Consider the following 14,381-nt stretch of genomic DNA (forward strand, 5'->3'; position numbering starts at 1 on the left):
CTTGCAGTCAAGGGACTCTCAAGAGTCTTCTCCAACACCATAGTTCAAAAGCATCAATTCTTCAGTGTTCAGCTTTCTTCACAGTCCAACTCTCACATCCATACATGACCACTGGAAAAACCAGAGCTTTGACTAGACAGACCTTTGTTGACAAAGTAATGTCTCTGCTTTTCAATATGCTATCTAGGTTGGCCATAACTTTCTTTCCAAGGAGTAAGCATCTTTTAATTTCATGGCTGCAATCACCTTCTGCAGTGGTTTTATTTTATTTATTTTATTTTTAAATTTATTTTATTTTAAACTTTACAATATTGTATTGGTTTTGCCAAATATCGAAATGAATCCACCACAGGTATACACGTGTTCCCCATCCCGAACCCTCCTTCCTCCTCCCTCCCCATACCATCCCTCTGGGTCGTCCCAGTGCACCAGCCCCAAGCATCCAGTATCATGCATCGAACCTGGACTGGTGACTCGTTTCATACATGTTATTCTACATGTTTCAATGCCATTCTCCCAAATCTTCCCACCCTCTCCCTTTCCCACATAGTCCATAAGACTGTTCTATACATCAGTGTCTCTTTTGCTGTCTCGTATACAGGGTTATTGTTACCATCTTTCTAAATTAGAGCCCCCAAAAATAAAGTCTGACACTGTTTCCACTGTTTTCCCATCTATTTCCCACAAAAGGATGGGACCAGATGCCATGATCTTAGTTTTCTGAATATTGAGCTTTAAGCCAACTTTTTCACTCTTCTCTTTCACTTTCATCAAAAGGCTTTTTAGTTCCTCTTCACTTTCTGCCATAAGGGTGGTGTGATCTGAATACCTGAGGTTATTAAGGTATTGGAAGTGGTCAAACAGGAGATGGCAAGAGTGAGCATCGACATTTTAGAAATCAGAAAATTAAAATGGGCTGGAATTGCAAATTTAATTCAGATAAGCATTATTTATACTACTGTGGGCAAGAATTCCTTGGAAGAAATGGAGTATCACTCATAGTCAACAGAAGAGTCCACAATTTAGTACTTGGGTGCAATCTCAATAACAACAGAGTTGACTCAGTACATTTCCAAGGAAAACAATTCAATATCACAGTAATCCAAGTCTATGAGGCAACCACTAATACTAAAGAAGGTGCAGATGAATTGTTCTATGATTATCTACAAGATCTTCTAGAACTAACACACAAAAAAAGGATGTCCATTTCATCATAGGAGACAGGAATGCAAAAGTAGGAAGTCAAGAGTTACCTAGAGAAACAGGCAAGTTTGGCGTTAGAGTACTAAATGAAGTAGGGAAAAGACTAACAGAGTATTGCCAAGAGAACACATTGGTCATAGCAAACACCCTCTTCCAACAATACAAGAGATGACTCAACACATGGACATCACCAGATGGTCAAAACCAAAATCAGTTCCAGAAAGTTCCAGAAAAACATATGCTTCTACTTTATTGACTATGCTAAAGCCTTTGACGGTATGGATCACAACAAACTGCAGAAAATTCTTCAAGAGATGGGAATACTAGATTACCTTACCTGCCTCTTGAGAAATCTGTATGCAGGTAAAGAAGCAACAGTTAGAACCAGACATGGAAGAACAGACTAGTTCCAGATTGGGAAAGGAGTATGGCAAGGCTGTATTTTGTGATCCTACTTATTTATCTTGTATGCAGAGTACATCATAAGAAATACCAGAAATGCAAATCAAAACCACTATGAGATACCATTTCAGGCCAGTCAGAATGGCTGTGATCCAAAAGTCTACAAGCAATAAATGCTGGAGAGGGTGTGGAGAAAAGGGAACCCTCTTACACTGTTGGTTGGAATGCAAACTACTACAGCCACTATGGAGAACAGTGTGGAGATTCCTTAAAAAAACTGAAAATAGAACTGCCTTATGATCCAGCAATCCCACTGCTGGGCATACACACTGAGGAAACCAGAATTGAAAGAGACATGTGTACCCCAATGTTCATCACAGCACTGTTTATAATAGCCAGGACATGGAAGCAACCTAGCTGTCCATCAGCAGATGAATGGGTAAGAAAGCTGTGGTACATATACACAATGGAGTATTACTCAGCCATTAAAAAGAATACATTTGTATCAGTTCTAATCAGGTGGATGAAACTGGAGCCTTTTATACAGAGTGAAGTAAGCCAGAAAGAAAAACACCAATACAGTATACTACCACATATATATGGAATTTAGAAAGATGGTAACAAAAACCCTGTATATGAGTCAGCAAAAGAGATACTGATGTATAGAACAGTCTTTTGGACTCTGTGGGAGAGGGAGAGGCTGGGATGATTTGGGAGAATGGCATTGAAATATGTATAATATCATATATGAAACAAGTCTCCAGTCCAGGTTCGATGCACAATACTGGATGCTTGGGGCTGGTGCACTGGGACGACCCAGAGGGATGGTATGGGGAGGGAGGAGGGAGGAGGGTTCAGGATGGGGAACACATGTATACCTGTGGCAGATTCGTTTTGATATATGGCAAAACCAATACAATATTGTAAAGTTAAATAAATTTAAAAAAAAAAGAAAGAAATACCAGGCTGGATAAGTACTAGCTAGAGTCAAGATTGCAGGGATAAATATAAAAAACCTCAGATATGCAGATGACACCACCCTTATGGCAAAAAGGGAAGAGGAACTAAATAACCTCTTGATGAAAGTGAAAGAGGAGAGTGAAAAAGTTGGCTTAAAACTCAACGTGCAAAAAATTAAAATCATGGCACCCAGTTACATCACTTCATGGCAAATAGATGGGGAAACAAAGGAAACAGTGACAGACTTCATTTTCTAGGTCTCCAAAATCACTGCAGATGATGACTGCAGCCATGAAATTAAAAGATGCTTGCTACTTGGAAGAAAGCTATAACCAGTATAGACATCATATTAAAAAGCAGAGACATTACTTTGCCAACAAATGTCCTTCTAGTGAAAATTATGTTTTGTTTTTTTTTTCAGTAGTCATGTATGGATGTGAGAGTTGGACCATAAAGAAATCTGAGCCCCTAAATCTTGATGCTTTTGAACTGTGGTGTTGAAGACTCTTGAGAGTCCCTTGGTCTGCAACTATTTCAAACCAGTCAACCCTAAAGGAGATCAGTCCTTAATATTCATTGGAGGGACTGATGCTAAAGCTGAAACTCCAATACTTTGGCTACCTGATGTGAAGTACTGATTCATTAAAAAAGACCATGATGCTGAGAAATATTGAAGGCAGGAGGAGAAGGGGTCAACAGAGGATGAGATGGCTGGATAGCATTATCAACTCAATGGACATGACTTTGTGAAGGCTCCAGGAGTTGGTGATGGACAGAAAAGCCTGGTGTGCTGCAGTTTCTAGGGTTTCAAGGACTTAGACATGATTGAGTGACTGAACTAGTAAAATCAGTTTTGAAATTAAAAAATAACCCAAGAAATGTACCCAAGCCATAACTATGGTGCCCTGAAGAAGTAAAAGAAGTTTTGGAGAAGGAAATGGCAACCCACTCCAGTGTTCTTGCCTGGAGAATCCCAGGGATGGGCGAGCCTGGTGGGCTGCTGGCTATGGGGTCACACAGAGTTGGACATGACTGAAGCAACTTAGCAGCAGTAGCAGAAGAACTATAAGTATTTTTATTTCATTGAATTTGAGAGGATTGGGGTAAAGCAAGGAAAGTCCTGGGTGCTTGGAACACCCACATCATGGAGAATACAATTTACTCATAATTTTGAGTTTTATACTGTATGAAATTGTGACCCACTGAAGAGTTTTTCAGCAATAAAGTAATATGGTAAATCATGAATTTTAGGAAGATTACTCTTGTATCTATGTAGAGGACAAATGGAGAAATTTAAGAGGCTGGAGAACAATTTTGGAAAATATGACAATAGTTGGGAGAATCTGAACTGAGACATTAACTGTGGCATTGGACTGAACAAATGAACAAAAAGTATAAAAATACAAACCTTATTTAAAACCTGTGGGAATAGGGGTAAAGGAATGTTTAAAAGACAGCTCCTAAGCATATTTCCTGAATGTCTTTATAGAGAAAAGTATTTGCCATCAAGAAAAGAAATATAGGAATAGTAGAAAGGTATCTACGGATTTTTTTTTTTTTAATTGGAGTTTTCAAGTAAGTACTCTGATATACAGGACAAAACTTTTGAAGATGCCTTGTGCTAAATAAATAACCTAAAATCACCTACATAGAAAGTATTTGACATCATGGAAGAAATAAGTTCAAAAGTGAAGGGTGCATTAGAACAGGATAAGAAACAGGTTTTTAGGGGAACATGGGTGTAGCAATATATAGGAAGTAAACAAAGAAAGTATATTCAGTTACATTTTCAATATAGGGACTCTAAATTAATGATAAGAGAGACAGTAGAAGATAAGGCAGAATATGATGCAGTAATACCAGAAGCCAAAAAAAGGCAGTGTTTTAAAGACAAAATTTATTTTCTAATTAAGGGATAATTGCTTTGCAAAAATTTGTTGTTTTCTGTCAAAGATCAACATGAATCAGCCATAGGTGTACATATGTTCCCTGCCACTTGAATCTCCCTCACATCTCCCTCCCCATCGGACCCCTCTAGGTTGGTTCAGAGTCCCTGTTTGAGTTCCCTGAGACCTACAGCAAATTCCAATTGCCTATCTATTTTACATATGGTAATGTAAAGTTTCCATGTTACTCTCTCCATACATCTCATCTTCTCCCCTCTCCCCATGTCCATAAATCTGTTCTCTACGTCTGTTTCTTCGTTGCTGCCTTTCAAATAAATTTACCAGTACCATCTTTCTAGATTACATATATATATATATATATATGTTAGTATATGGTATTTATCTTTCTCTTTCTGACTTACTTCAGTCTGTATAATAGGCTTTAGGTTCATCCACCTCATTAGAACTGACTCAAACATGTTCCTTTTTTATGGCTGAATAATATTCCATTGTGCATATGTACCACAATTCTTTATCCATTCATCTGTCGATGGACATCTAGGTTTCTTCCATGTTCTAGCTATTGTAAACAGTACTGCAATGAACATTGGGGTACATGTGTCTTTTTCAGTTTTGGTTTCCTCAGAGTATATGCTGAGGTGTGGAATTGCTGGGTCATATGGTGGTTTTATTCCTAGGTTGTCTAAGGAATCTCCATACCACCTTCTATAGTGGCTGTATCAATTTACATTCCCACCAACAGTGCAAGAGGATTCTATTTTCTCCTTCTTCAGTATTTATTATTTGTAGAATTTTTGATGATGGCCATTCTGACCGGATTGAGGTGATATCTCATTGTAGTTTCGATTGTCATTTCTCTAATAATGAGTGATCTTAATCATCTTTTTATGTGTTCATTAGCCTTCTGTATGTCTTCTTTGGAGAAATGTCTGTTTAGGTCTTTTTACCACTTTTTACAACTTGTTTGTTTTTCTGGTATTGAGTTGTATAAGCTGGTTGTATATTTTGTAAATTAAACCTTTATCAGTGTTTCACTTGATATTATTTTCTCTCATTCTGAGGGTTGTCTTTTCAAAAGGCAGTGCCTTAGAAGTAAAACATAAAGCCTCTCAAAGTGTCTCTTGAGCAAACTATAAGAAGTAATGATGCCTGTTGTTAAGATATCTGAAAGTGAAATTTTGTCTGAAGAATATACTTGCAACCTTTTATTTAGCCTAGAATCCTCTAACATCTCATTGAATTGCTAAGTTCTTCTGAGATTAAATCCATCTCTTTGATCATCATAAAGTAGAGTAAAAGAAGAGACTCCATCATTGCAAATATGTAACTAATAATCTAGTTGGGTAATATGATTAGCAGTTGCTTACAGAAAAGAAAATAATGGAATGTGACTAAATGGCAAGACAAATTACGTAAGTGCTGTGGAAATCCGAGGGCCTGAGAAGTCAATTTTAGATGAATCAGACTGAACAAAAACAAGAAGTGAATGCCTTGGGAGCAGTGTTCAATAGAATTATTGGGTAGATTTCTGGTATTTGTGGGTAGAAAAATGAAGATGAGTTCATTGAACAGACGTTTGGAATTGACATTATGTTTTGGAAAATCTTGGTGATGAAATAATGAAGAAAGATGGTATAGTAATATCACAAGCCAATGCAGAACTAATATTTTTCCAATACAGATTTTGTATATGACTGTGAGCTGAACAGAAGAAAACAGTGGGAAAGAAAACATTGAAAGAATAGGAGAAAAATGTTCTGAACAATATAATGCCTCAGCTTTAAGTACTAGCTATAGGTCCCTATAGTCAAAGTTATGTTTTTCCCAGTGGTCATGTATAGATGTGAGAGTTGGACCTCAAAGAAGGCTGAGCACTTAAGAATTCATGCTTCTGAAGTGTGGTGTTAGAGAAGACTCTTGAGAGTCCTTTGGACAGCAAGGAGATCAAACCAGTCAATCCTAAAGGATATTAACCCTGAATATTCATTGTAAGGTCTGATGCTAAAGCTAAAGCTCCAATACTTTGGCCACCTGATATGAAGAGCCAACTCACTGGAGAAGACCCTTGTGCTGGGGAACATTGAGGGCAGGAGGAGAAGGGATCAACAGAGGATAAGATGCATGGATGGCATCACCAAGTCAACGGATATGAGTTTGAGCAAATTCGGGGAGATAGTGAAGGACAGAGAATCCTGTTGTACTGCAGTTCATGGCGTCACAAAGATTGAACACGACTTCGCAACTGAACAACAACACCTATCAGATCTTATCTACGTTGATATGACTCATGCTATGTGCAAAAAAGGGTGTAAATCCTCTCAGATGCTTGAAACTAGATACATTTTGTATACATCAACTAATGCTCCAGAAATAATGTCAAGACTGATTCACAATTCACACTCTTGATAAAGTGCAATGCCCAAGAAAACTATTGATTGGAAAGACTTTGTAAGAATTGTACTGATACAGAAGTTCAGCAGGTGTGATTAGGTGGTGAGAACAGACAAACCACAGGTAAATGTAGGAACAAGATTCTCATCCCCTTATACTGTAGAATAGACACACTTCCACAATCAATGGTCCTGGATGAAGAAGGATTTACCTGGTGACTTCCCAGCAGGAAGCTGATAGAGAGCAGTGGGAGAGATTTTCTTCCTTAGATGAATGGGAGTACGGACCCAGAGGAAAACAAGGCTTTCATACAGTTAAAATCTGCTAGGGAAAGACCTTGTGAAGGAAAGCTTTATGCAGAAACTGGTCACATGCTAGAGTTCTACACAAGAGGATGAAATATAAACTTCTCCCTATAAATAGGAATAGGTAAATATATATATATATATATATTTGTAAATGTATATTCCTATAAATATAAACAGGTAAATTTATTCAAATCTTCAAACTGCTGTGCCATACAAATTTTTCTCAGGTTACTTAGACCCTTGCAAAAGCAACAAATAAAAAATGTTAAATATCCTATCCAGAAATTAGGGTGTTACTCTTAAATCTTCCTTTCTAATAAACTACAAAAGATGCTGTGATTCAGTGACACAAATACAGGACATGGTCATCAAGCAACTTCAATATAGATATAATTGCCTAATAGTCAACCTGTTCCAACTTTACAGTCTTATAATACATCCAGCATAAAAGCAAAGCAAAAGTTTCTTAAGCATTAAGAACTATACATAAAAGGTCTTAATGACCCAGATAAGCACAATGGGATGGTCACTCACCTAAAGCCAGATATCCTGGAGTGTGAAAGCTACTGGGATGATGGAATTCCACCTGAACTATTTCAATTCCTAAAAGAAGATGTTGTTAAAGTGCTCCACTCAATATGCCAGCAAATTTGTAAAACTCAACACTGGCCACAGGACTAGAAAAAGTCAATTTCATTCCAATCACAAAGAAAGGCAATGCCAAATAGTATTCAAACTACTGCACAATTGCACTCATTTTACATGCTAGCAAGATCATGTTCAAATCGTTTATGCTAGGGTTCCACAATACATAAACCAAGAAATCCAGATTGCAAGCAGGATTTAGAAAAGGAAGAGGAACCAGAGATCAAATTACCAACATCTGCTGTATCATAGAAAAAGAAAGAGAATTCCAGAAATTTCTGCTTCATTGACTTTGCTAAAGCTTTTGACTATATGAATCACAATAAACTGTGGAAAATTCTGAAAGAGATGGGAATACCAGACCACCTTACCTGCCTCCTGAGAAACCTGTATTCAGGTCAGAAAGCAACAGTTAGAATTGGACATGAGACAATAGACAGGTTCAAAAAATTGGGAAAGGAGTATGTCAAGGCTGTATATTGTCACCCTGTTTATATAACTTATACACACAGTACATCATATGAAATTCCAGACTAGATGACTCACAAGCTGGAATCAAGATTGTCAAGAGAAATATCAACAAAATCAGATATACAGATGACACCACTTTAATGGCAGAATGTGAAAGTGAACTGAAGAGACTCTTGATTAAGGTGAAAGAAGAGAGTGAAAGAGATGACTTCAAACTCAACTTTCAAAAAACTAAGATCATGGCACCCAGTCTTATCACTTCACGGCAAATAGATAGGGGAAAATTGGCAACAGTGACAGATTTCATTTTCTCAGGCTCCAAAATCACTGCAGATGGTGACTGCAGCCACAAAATTTAAAAACATTTGCTCCTTGAAAGAAAAGCAATGCCAAACCTAGACAGATGGAATGATTGTGGTTAGTATATAGGTTGCTTAAAGAAGAAATCATCTTCCAATAAATGTCTTAAATCCATCGATATTCCTTCAGGCTGCTGCCCCATTATCTCCCACTTGAAGCACATTTTAATCTTCATCCCTCCTCCCTTCATAAGGCATACCCGTGATTTTCACAAAACTTTGTCTTTTAACTTTGTGCCTCAACTTGTAGAGTTCCCTCTGCCTGAACTATTTTATCCATCTGCCTTACTGCTTACATTTCAAAGATTAACTACTAGAATCTCTTCAAACCTTAAACATTTGAGCATTTTCATTCTTTTGTAAAGTCATCCTTAACACTGAAATGATTCCAACTGACACATTTAGATTTTGTCTTCCCTATTCCTTTTCCCATTCCCTCCTTGTGCTTAAATACCTGCTTCCCATTGGTGAACTGTACCTCCCTTACCCCCTTGATGCTGGTAGATTTTTAATAAAGTGATTCCCCTCCTCCATGAAATTAAAAGATGCTCACTCCTTGGAAGGAAAGTTATGACCAACCTAGATAGCATATTCAAAAGCAGAGACATTACTTTGCCAACAAAAGTCCGTCTAGTCAAGGCTATGGTTTTTCCAGTAGTCATGTACTGATGTGAGAGTTGGACTGTGAAGAAAGCTAAGCACCAAAGAATTGACGCTTTTGAACTATAGTGTTGGAGAAGACTCTTGAGAGTCTCTTGGACTGCAAGGAGATCCAACCAGTCCATTCTAAAGGAGATCAGTCCTGGCATTTCTTTGGAAGGAATGATGCTGAAGCTGAAACTCCAGTACTCTGGCCACCTCATGTGAAGAGTCGACTCATTGGAAAAGACTCTGAAGCTGGGAGGGATTGGAGGCAGGAGGAAAAGGGGACAACAGAGGATGAGATGGCTGGATGGCATCACAAACTCGATGAACATGAGTTTGAGTGAACTCCAGGAGTTGGTGATGGGCAGGGAGGCCTGGCGTGCTGCAGTTCATGGGGTCGGAAAGAGTCGGACCTGACTCAGCAGCTGAACTGAACTGAACTGAATTCCCCTCGACCAAAAGGAGAAGGAGACAGCAGAGGATGAGATTGTTGGATGGCATCCCCTACTCAGTGGACATGAATTTGAGCAAACTGCAGGAGATAGTGAAGGTCTTGGAAGCCTGGAGTGCTGCAGTTCATGGATTTGCAAAGAGTTGGACACAACTTAGCCACTAAACAACAATCTCTGCCAGGGTAAGCATATCTGTCAGGCTAAATTTAAAGAGCCCCTTACACCCCTGAAGTCAGTGATTGTTCCAAGAAAAGGTGCAAGGTCTATCAACAGGCAGTCAAAATAGTTTGTGACATACTTTCAAAATGATAAAGAAAAATCTTTTAAAAAAGAACCAATAATAGGAAATTGAATGAAACGATGGAGAGCAAGTGACAGAGTACTGACAACAGTGATCAGCCTGTGGGCCCAGACTTTCCTGAAGCCAGTCAGCCTTCAGAATCTCTGGCTTTATGTGAGAAAAAGGCACAGAAATATAATGGGTTTAAAAAGTTAATTTAATTACACTTGCTAACTAATACTGCTTCCACATATCTTCACCAACAAAACACATAAGACATTAGTTTGTAACTCTGCCAACTACCAATTTCTCCCTAGACTAGTGGGCTAAAGTCTGTGGGGTTGCAAAGAGTCAGACACAACTGAGTGACTGAGCACATACACAGACTCTAAAATATGATAGGAGAAGGAGAATGTTGCTTGTTGGCTGTACCATTCCAAGAGTTCACTGTCATGTCTATTACCTTTAATCATTGGGAAATATTTATAAGAATTTAAGTCAAAATACAACTATCTTTACCGTATTTTCCATGTTACTTTATATCATAACTCTGAGCTGGACACCTCCGAGTCTATGTTGAGGTTTTTAAATTTTATTTCTCCTTTTTATTTCAGTGGAATTTTTTCTCCCCCTTCTGTTGATCCCTATAATCACACATTACAGGGGATGCAGGTTATTCTCTCTTAACTATAATTATAGTTAGGACAGTCTCAGTAATTGGTGGGGATTTCCAGTCCATCTATGACCTTTCTTATAACAGAAAATTTCTTTTTATTTAGAGCACCACTAAGATACCACTCAAGAATCTAGTGGCTTTCACTCATCGATGATTGCTGTTGTTGTTCAGTCACTCAGTTTTGTCCAACTCTTTGCTACTGCATGCACTGCACTAGGCCAGACTTCTCTGTCCTTCACTATCTCCTGGAGTTTACTCAATCTCATGTCCATTGAGTTGATGATGCCATTCAACCATCTCATCCTCTGTTTCCCTTCTCTGCTCCTGCCCTGAATCTTTCCCAGCATCAGGGTCTTTTACAATAAATCAGCTCTTCACATCAAGTGGCCAAAGTATTAGAGTTTCAGCTTCAGTATCAACCCTTCCAGTCAGGGTTGATTTAGTGTTGGATACACTTGTTTGAGCTCCTTGCAGTCCAAGGGACACTCAAGAGTCTTCTCCTGCACTACAATTTGAAAGCATCAATTCTTTGTCACACAGCCTTATTTATGGTCCAACTCTCACATCCATACATGAATACTGGAAAAACCATAGCTTTGACTAGATGGACCTTTGTCAGCTAAGTGATGTGATACTTTTGTAAGTACCAATTATCTATATTATATATATACATATATTTGCTTGAAGCAACCAAAGTAGGCAGTGGTTTCTTCACACAACTATAAATGAAATGATATGGATAACTATGAATGAAATCCCATGGACAGAGGAGCCTCATGGGCTATAGTTCATAGGGTCACAAAGGGTCAGACAAGACTGAAGTGACTTAGCACATATGAATAAAACAGACTAGATCATCAAAGTGTTTCCAAGGAAAAGACCATCAAAAATGGCAACTGGGATATTTTTGGTTCATTTTAAGTTGATTGTTATTAATGACATAAGATAGAGATCTGGTTTCATTTTTGGATGTGACTGTCCATTTTTCCCAATATATGTATTGAAGTGACTATTTTATTCACATATTCTAAATTAATTTATCACTGATGTGTGGTTTTATTACTGGTTTCTCTATTCTGTTCCACTGATTTATGTCCATTTTATGTCAGTGCCATACTGTTTTGACTACTATAGCTTTGTAATGTAATTTAAAATCAAAGAGCATGAGATATCCAGCTTTGTTTGGTTTTCTCAAGGTTCTTTTTGCTATTTGGACCTTTTATGTTTCTGTACACATAGCAAGATTGTTTCAGTACTGTGAATAATGCCACTGATATTCTGTTAGGGATTTCATTGAATCAGTGGATTGCTTTGGCTAACATGGTGATTTTACAAATAACATTTCTTTCAATCCATGAGCACAGAATATTGATTTGCTTCCTTTGCCTTTCTCAATTTCTTTTATCAATGTCTTAGACTTTGCAGTGTAAAAAAATCTCACTTTTCTTTACTAAATTTACTCCTAGGTGTTTTATCATTTTTTGATGCAACTATAATATCTAAAGCTCAGGTACATTTTCTGCTTATCTTATCTATTTTTTATTGAATAGCTGTTAGAAAGACCAAAATTTATTAAGAGAGTTTAATCAGATATTGATCACATGGTTATATGCAGTTTTATTCAATATATGCACTTTAATAAATGCCTCCTTTATTAAGGTTAAGCTTCAAATTTCTATGGCAGATTTACTTTCTTGGACTCCAAAATGACTGGGGATAGTGACTGCAGTCATGAAAATAAAAGATGCTTGCTGCCTGGAAGGAAAGCTATGACAAACCCAGACAGCACTTTAAAAAGACATCACTTGGCTGACAAAGGTCCATCTAGTCAAAGCTATGGTTTTTCCAGTAGTTGTACAGATGTAAGAGTTGAACCATAAAGAAGGCTGAATGCCAAATAATTGATGCTTTTGAATTGTGGGGCTGGAGAAGACTCTTGAGAGTCTGTTTGACGGCAAGTGGATCAAGCCATGAGTAAAGCCATCCTTTACAATGAGTAAAGCCATGAGTAAAGCCATCCTTTACAATGAGTAAAGGAAATACTCATTGAAGTGACTGAAGCTGAAGTTGCAATATTTTAGCCTCCTGTTGTGAAGATCAGACTCATTGGAAAAGTCCCTGATACTGGGAAAGATTGAAGGCAAAAGGACAAGAGGGAAGCAAAGGATGAGGTAGTTAGATAGCATCACTGACTCAATGGAAATTAAGTTGAGCAAACTCCAGGAGATAGTGAAAGACAGGGAAGCTGGGTGTGTTTCAGTTCATGGGATCACAAACAGCTGGACATGACAGAGACTGAAAAATAACTGTCACACAGTAACTACACTGTTTTAGATTTAAAAATAAGACCAAGACTTTTCCAATTACACTCTCATATCCAGCAAATTGTATTATATAGGAAATATTTTCAGTGAGAAATAAGTGATGTCAGGTACTCACTAATGGATTTAATTATGATCCTAATGCCAGAATCAGTGAAGGACTAGGAAACCTGGCATGCCGCAGTCCACAGAGTTGCAGAGTCAGACAGGACTTAGTGACTGAACAACAACAACAAACTATACTTTAATAAGCTATCTTCAACTTTACCCTTCCTAATATGCTTGCAAATAAGAATATGCACGTATCTATGTGTTCAGTGGTCTGGGTGTCTCAGTGGGACCCCAAGGTGATAGAGGAAGTCTGGCATGACTCAATGTTACATCTAGCCCTTCTCATTTATCTTCACATGGCAGAAAGAGAGAAAGAAGTAGACTAGTTCTACTTCTCTTTTTGTAAAGATGGTAATGTCATGGGGACTCCACCCTCATGGCCTAATTACCTCCCAAAGGCCCCACCTCTTGCAACCATCCCACTGGAGGTGAGGGTTTCAATATGGGGTCACAGAGATTCAGTCCATAACAATAATAGCTCATGCTATTTATAGTTAGCAGAATTTACTTAGAATACTAAGGCACTATACATTCTCTAAGGTGGTCCTGTTTCATTGACCTTGTGTAATTTATCCTATTTAATTTTTACAAATATTCACCAGCTTTTATAAACAGTTGTTGAATCAACTGTAGGAAATTTTTTAAAAAATCCAGTATGTTCCTTGGTCAAAGAAATACAAATCTACTTGGTAATTGGAGCTATATTAAAACTCAGTTAATTCTTCACCATTGAAATCATTAATAGGACATAGCAAATTTAATCACAAATTCTTTTAATGTTCTTTAACATTAATTACAGAGAAGGCAATGGCACCCCACTCCAGTACTCTTGCCTGGAAAATCCCATGGATGGAGAAGTCTAGTGGGGTGCAGTCCATGGGGTCACTAAGAGTCGGACACGACTGAGTGACTTCCCTTTCACTTTTCACTTTCATGCATTGGAGAAGGAAATGACAATCCACTCCAGTGTTCTTTCCTGGAGAATCCCAGGGATGGCAGAGCCTGGTGGGCTGCCGCCTCTGGGGTCGCACAGAGTCTGACACGACTGAGTGACTTAGCAGCAGCAGCAGCAGCAGCAACATTAATTAAAAGTGCCCCTCTTTTCTCATCAAACAACTACAAGTTCATCTGATGAATAGGCACATTGTAAATGAAATCTGTTAAAATGACTTAAACATTGATGTACCATCATCACTTCCAAAATGTTCTAAGGTTTTTGAGACATAAATTACCACATGTGCTTTACAAAA

The sequence above is a fragment of the Bison bison genome, unplaced genomic scaffold (genome assembly GCF_000754665.1).
Source record: "Bison bison bison isolate TAMUID 2011002044 unplaced genomic scaffold, Bison_UMD1.0 scf7180017852608, whole genome shotgun sequence".
Classification (NCBI taxonomy): domain Eukaryota; kingdom Metazoa; phylum Chordata; class Mammalia; order Artiodactyla; family Bovidae; genus Bison; species Bison bison.